We start from the raw sequence: 7142 nt of genomic DNA on the forward strand, positions 1-7142 counted from the left end.
CACATGCAGGCATTAGGAAGCATCATCTTTATTCATGCCCTGACCACCACAGGTGTGTGGCCTATCTCATAACCTTTCAAGCGTACAGCCATTCTAGGCTTGCCCTGCGTCTTATCCTCTTTCAGCCATCTTCCTCAGAGAGCCCAGCAGGGCCAAAAGGCAAAAGCCAAAAGGGCCGAATTCCCTTGGTCCAACCCTTATCTAACATTTCCCAGACCCCTCCCAGGAATGGGAGGGGCTCGCAGGTAAAGTTACACCTACTATCCGGCTCCCAAGACCCCTCCCAGAAATGGGTGGGTCTTAGGGTCTCAAATAGGCACACCCACATTTCCTCCTTTTCTTAATATTTTTATGCACCAACGTAATAGAGTGAAAATTAATATACCAGCCCTTTTCAAAAACATATTTTTGCAAAATATACTTTACACCTGTAACCTAAAACTCTATTAATGCTTTTTTACCAAGCACTATTTCGGAACTTTCATGTTCCTATACTTTTAAACTATATTGGGGGAACTTTATTGTTCCTATACCTTTCCTATACACAAGTACTTCAGCATACATGCATAACATACATTTTAAAAACAGGCTAAGTACATTAAAATACACAGTAAAACATTTTGCAATTGAAAATATTAACTTTGAAAGACAACAAAACACATTTAAATCATAAAGAAAATGACTAAGACAAAGATGCAGGTGGTTAGAAATTAGATGTTAAACTGTATTACCTCCCTTTTATTTTTATTTTTAACCACTAACTAACTAATACTTATTTCATTACCAACTATGAGTAAACTATAAAATTACCTGCTAAGTTTCTACACCTAAAATCATAGTTTAAATGATTAATTTGTTTCACACTGATTTCACCACGTTGATTTTACCACGTGGCTTCTGTAAACTTTTAAAGTTCAGATGTTGGTTTGTCCCACGCTGATTTTACTACGTGGCTTCCTTTCATGGTTTCAGGCCCCGCAGACGATTCTGTTGACCATGAGGTCGCAGGTTTCGCTGCCCGCTGCTGGTTTGCTTTTGCTGTTTTACCTTAGTGATCTGGAGGATGGATTTTAGGCTTGCTGCGGAGCAAAAGCTGAGCTGAGCTGAGCCGAGGCGTTTTTGCTTTTGGGCTGATAGGAGCTTTTCGCCGCTTTTTTCCTCCGGGCAGCACTTAGCAAGCCAGTTTTTGGCCACACCTCACAGGGCGCTTTTGGATGTTCAAAGTTATTTAAACTAAAAGTTCAGTCCGAAATTTTCAAAGTCGAAATCCAAATTCAAGCCGCAGGTCATTTTCAGAAAATCAGTCCACTTTAAATACAGTCTTTTTTCTCCTTCGTTTCCAATTTAAGCTTTTAATCAGTTTTTGTACAGGCCGAGGTTTTTGTTTCTTGTAACAAAGTCTCAGTTCTGGGCCTGGGCCTGGGCTAGAGGTGATGCAAGCTTCCACCTCTCTTGTTTTAATGGCCTTTGAACCCCCAGATGGGGTGTCGGCCATCTTTGAACATGGCTTCACGTGGTAGCCCAAGATTTTGGGCTCACCGCAACTGAAAAAAGCCCAAATGAAACTGAAAAGCAGGAATCTCACCATGATAGCTGTTTTCTTGGGTCCAGGATTTAGGTCAGAGTTCGGAGCGCCATTTGTTGAATTAATTAATTAACGATGGGGCTGGATGGCGGTGGATTTCTCTCTATGCCATTCCAGTCCACGTGGCTCTGCAACCTTTATGCAGCTGGCGGATTCCAGGCCCAGGTAATCGGCGTAATCAAGACTCACTCACATGAAGGCATTAGGAAGCATCATCTTTATTCATGCCCTGACCACCACAGGTGTGTGGCCTATCTCATAACCTTTCAAGCGTACAGCCATTCTAGGCTTGCCCTGCGTCTTATCCTCTTTCAGCCATCTTCCTCAGAGAGCCCAGCAGGGCCAAAAGGCAAAAGCCAAAAGGGCCAAATTCCCTTGGTCCAACCCTTATCTAACATTTCCCAGACCCCTCCCAGGAATGGGAGGGGCTCGCAGGTAAAGTTACACCTACTATCCGGCTCCCAAGACCCCTCCCAGAAATGGGTGGGTCTTAGGGTCTCAAATAGGCACACCCACACATGTGCTCATGCCCACACTCACACACTCACAGGCTCAATCCACACTAACACATGCGCTCACATTCCACCCCACACGCAGCCACAAGCGCACGCACAGCCCAGAGTCATACAAGCATTCACACACACTACATATTCACTTATGCACACCACACTAACACACACCATTCTCCACATTCACACACCTACATACAAGGGTACTAACATACACTCACACAAACTACTTCCCACATATACTCACAACCGCACATACCACCCTCACCTATGCAGTTACAAACATATTCATAGACACAACGCACACCTATTCACACTCAATACACACACCACACGCACTCTCACCCACACCTCTTGCATTGCAAAACCAGAAGCAGGCAGAAAGGACCATGGGGATAGAAAGGCTGGCTGCAGAGACACCAGTTCACAGCATGCCCAGTGGTGAAGCAGCCTTGAAAATGCAATGGCTCCCCAAGACCAGGGTGGAATGGCGTTGGCTGGGATGAAGCAGTGGTGGTGGTGCATGTGGCTAGCATGTGAAACCCTGTGTTAAATTCTCTGGAGCTCTCTGCGATGACCTTGGTCAACTCAAAACTGAGCAAACATTTCAGAGTATGTGCTAAAATTCATGGAAGAAAACAGAGGAGTAAAACTTGATGACCTTGGGTTTAGCAATAGCGTCATTCTTTAGTAATGATAACAAAAACACATGCAAGAAAAGGGGGAGAATAGATAAATTTGACTTCCCCAATATTAGAAATTTTTGAACATCAAAGGGAAGAAAGAAAGAAAAAGGAAAAAGGAAACCTGCAGCAAAGAGAAAATATTAGCAAATCAAAAATGTGACCATCTGATTAATCTAGTTTCCAGGACGCAGATTTTTCTTGTTTTACCAATGGTTACATCCTGGGAGTTGAAACTATCTTAAGTTAAAAATGAATTTAGGACACCCAACCTACAAAGTTTCATAGCTCAGACTAGCCTACCTAAAACATATCCAGAACACTTACATTACTCTACATTTAGGCAAAAGAATGGTCTGAATACAAAAGTTCTTGGATAATCAAGTGTTGACTTCCACAACTGGCTGAGTGCTGTACTAACAGGGAGAAACAGCAAGCTTTATGGGTTCTCATGATTAATGGAAAGGCCGCAAAGCTCACCACTAATTCACCAATACACACACTCATGATGAATGATATAGCCAGAGCACATGGGTTTAAAGACTAAAACATTGAACCGAAATTTATTTCCAGGTGACAAGAGAGCTACAGTTGCAGGGACATCAATTTCTCTCTTGATGAGACTTAAGAAGAGCAGGTAGAAATTGTTTTCCTGTGTGATGAAGTAGCTGAGCAGGAACCAATGCTCTGCCCCAGTCCAGTCTCACAAGAGTGCACCGTGCTGTGATGGGAGAAAGGTCAAATCTCAAGACTCCAAGTATAGTTCCTTAGGGCTGTGTGTCCCTTTCATATCATCATCAGCTTCCAATGAGTCAAGACACTGCGAAGTTGGGGACTTTCTGTAGGCAAAGAATGCTTGCAACTCAAAAAAAGGAAAAAGAAGTCCAACTTAAACAAAAATGGGCAAAAGATTTGAATAGGCATTTCTCCAAAGAACAGGCCAAAAATAATGACCAAGATGCTCAGCATCACTAGTCATCGGAGAAAAGAGACATAAAGCTCTGCAAATGTACCAGAGAAGCTAAAAGGTTTTTTGTTTTTATTTTTTGTTTGTTTGTTTGTTTCTGTTTTTTTGTTTTGTTTTTGGGTCACACCCGGCAGCGCTCAGGGGTCACTCCTGGCTCTATGCTCAGAAATCGCTTCTGGCAGGCTCAGGGGACCAAATGGGATGCCGGGATGCGCACCGACCTTCTGCATGCAAGGCAAATGCCTTACCTCCATGCTATCTCTCCAGCCCCATGGAGCTAGAAGTTTTTTTTAAAGACAGTAATAAAATGTTGTTGAGGGGGTCAAAGCAATAGCACATTTGTCTTGCACTCAGCTGACCCAGGATGGACCTGAGTTCGATCCCCAACATCCCATATGGTCCCCTGAGCCAGGAGCAATTTCTAATCACATAGCCAGGAGTAATCCCTGAATGTCACTGGCTATGTCCCCAAAACCAAAAACCAAATCCAAAACAAAACAAATAAAAGAAAATGTTGTTGAGAATGTGAAAAATCAAAACCCTCATTTACTGCTGGAATGTTCAATGTCCAGAAAACAGCTTCACAGTTCCTCAAAGAGCCACATATGTGAGGGTGAGGGTGAGGGCAATAATTAAGGCCCAACTCCTAGTGTACCCCTGACCCTCCTTGATCTCATCATACTGAATATTGCCAAGTGCATACCTGGAAGCCCCCAACACCTCTCAGGATTGCCCTGGAGATACCTATATTCCTGGTACCCAGGACCTGAGCAACACTGAACATTCCAGCCTCTGTGCTAAAGCTGAGAAGCACTTCGGACCTTGGAACCACCTGAGTCCTTCTAGGAAGCCATCCCCAAAGAAAAAGAAAGATTTTGGTGTAGAATTAGCATGTGGGCCAGCGAGTGATTCCATGCTTCTGACATGCCTTGAGATATTTTTTGGGAAATGTCCCCTTAGATCAGTGGTCGGCAAGCCTCGGCTCGCGAGCCACATGCAGCTCTTTCCACTTTTTAATGTGGCTCTTCTGTGTGCCGGGCGGCCGCTCCAGTAGTCAGGACTCTGCTCCTAGCCTCTGCCAGTGCACGCCCTGTGTGGCTCTCAAAATAAATTTCAATCGTGCTTTTGGCGAGATTTGGCTCAGTTGAAATAAAAGGTTGCCCACCACTGCCTTGGGTGATTTCCTCCTAGTGACATATCTCTTCCTCATGTGTCCTCTTTCCTCCTCCTCATGACACACCAATACCACCTAGATGTGACCTGGGGAGGCCCCAGCAACTATGTGCTCCTGAGCTGAAGAAAAAACACTCTGAAGGATTTCTGAGGCTGGGGGTCTCTTCCAGCTATGCGAACAGTCTGACAGTCACACCCTGTAGTGCTCAGCACAGAGAAGCAGGTACCCCTGAAGACCTGTGAGGCCAGGCTGTGGGGTGCCAGGGAGAGTTCTCAGAGCACCACAGGTACTGGGCTTGCACTCCATCCTTAGGTTTTTATGAGAATTTTTTAATTTTTAATTTTTATGAGAATGCACTGAAACTGGCCAGAGTCATCAACAGAGAGACCAGGGGAAGAGGTTCTCTCTAGGTCACTCTGGAAGGGCAAACAGAGACTTGAAGAAATCCAGATAGATAGATAGATAGATAGATAGATAGATAGATAGATAGATAGATAGATAGATAGATAGATAGATAGATAGATAGATAGATAGATAGATAGATAGATAGATCAGAGCCCACAAGTGGGGGGTCAGGGGTAGGGAGAGGTGGGGAGCTATGTGAGATCCAGAATGCCAAAAAACATTCTCCTTCCTCCCCTCTCCTTCCTTCCCTCCTTTCTTCTTCTTTCTTTCCATCCTTCCTTCCTTTTTTCTTTCTCTCTTTTTCTTCCTTTCTTTTTTCCTTTTTCTTTTCCTTTTTTTCTTACTTTATTTTTCTTTTTTGTTTTTAGGCCACAGCTAGTGGCACTCAGGAATTACTCCTGCCTCTGCACTCAGAAATCACTCCTGGCAGGCTCAGGGTACCATATGGGATGCCAAGAAAAAAACCTGGTTCCATCCTGGCTCAGCCACTTGCAAGGCAAATGCCCTACTGCTATTCTATCGTTCTGCCCCTCTTTCATGTCATCCTTGTGCAGGGGCCATGCTAATCTTAATCTGTACCATTCCAATTTTAGTATATGTGCTGCCAAAGCGAGAACCCCTCTTTCTTTCTTTCTTTCTTTCTTTCTTTCTTTCTTTCTTTCTTTCTTTCTTTCTTCTTTCTTTCTTCTTTCTTTCTTTCTTTCTCCTTTCTTCTTTCTTATTCCTTCCTTCCTTTTTCTCTTCTCTATTTCCTTTCTTTCTCTTGCTCTTTCTCTTTCTCCCTCTTTTCTCTTTCTCTTACTCATTTTTTTCTTTCTCTCCTTCTTGTTTTATTTTGTTTTGTTTGGGGGCCACTCCAGGCAGCACTCAGGGATTACTCCTGGCTCTAAATTCAGAAAGTATTCCTAGCAGGCTCAGGGGATCATATGGGATCCCTGGAATAGAACCCAGGTCTGCCTCTTACAAGCCTTACCCACTCTGCTATCACTCTGGCCTCTTTTTCTGTTCTTTCTCTTTTACTCTTTTTCTCTCTCTTTCTCTCTTTCTTTCTTTCTTTCTCTCTCTCTCTTTCCTTCCTTCCTTCCTTCCTTCCTTCCTTCCTTCCTTCCTTCCTTCCTTCCTTTCTTGCTCCCTCCCTTTTCTTTCTTCTTTTCCTTTCTTTTTTATGGAACCTCTCATGTTCCATTCAAGAAACCCTGGGACATTCCTTGCCAACCTCCTTTTCTAGGGCCTGAGAGCACATTATAGTTCGGACCTAAAGGCCAGGCAAACCCTGTAGCACTCAGCCTGGCCACATATGCAAAAGCACATGGCTGACCCTATGTGGTCTCCCCAGCTTTCTGGGGATAAATTAAATCTGTGTTAAAGCTGGCACTTTCACCTGTCTGGCTAGAAGGTGATACAGTTTGGGGGATTGTTACTGTGATAGAGGGACATGGTCACTATGGACAAGGACTGGGCTATTGAAGGAGGTAAATGATATATGGACCATAACTCCCTTGTGAACCACAATACCTAAAATGAAAAAGAAAAAATGCCTGCCAGAGAGTCAGTTGAAGGCTAGAGGAAAATGGGGCACTGGTGGAGTTAGTGGACAATGGTGAAGGGAGAGATGCTCAGACATTGTACCCTAAAACTTAATCACAAATAATCATGGTGATTCAATAATCTCATATAAAAGTAGAACCGGGGGCCAGAGCAGTAGGTAGGACGATTGTCTTGCATGTGGTTGACCCAGGAGGGACCTCGGTTCAATTCCTTGCATCCCATATGGTCCCCCAAGCCAGGAGTGATTTCCGAGTGCATAGCCAGGAGTAAC

At 44.0% G+C, this 7142-nt stretch overlaps 1 non-coding gene across 1 annotated transcript; it reads right to left on the bottom strand.

Moving 5' to 3' along the window:
- Nucleotides 1–5830: 5830 nt before the first annotated feature.
- Nucleotides 5831–5940, bottom strand: LOC126025314 (U6 spliceosomal RNA). The gene has a single exon (XR_007501335.1). It is a non-coding gene; the product is annotated as a U6 spliceosomal RNA (small nuclear RNA).
- Nucleotides 5941–7142: the final 1202 nt, after the last annotated feature.

Source organism: Suncus etruscus, chromosome 12 (assembly GCF_024139225.1).
Source record: "Suncus etruscus isolate mSunEtr1 chromosome 12, mSunEtr1.pri.cur, whole genome shotgun sequence".
Lineage (NCBI taxonomy): Eukaryota > Metazoa > Chordata > Mammalia > Eulipotyphla > Soricidae > Suncus > Suncus etruscus.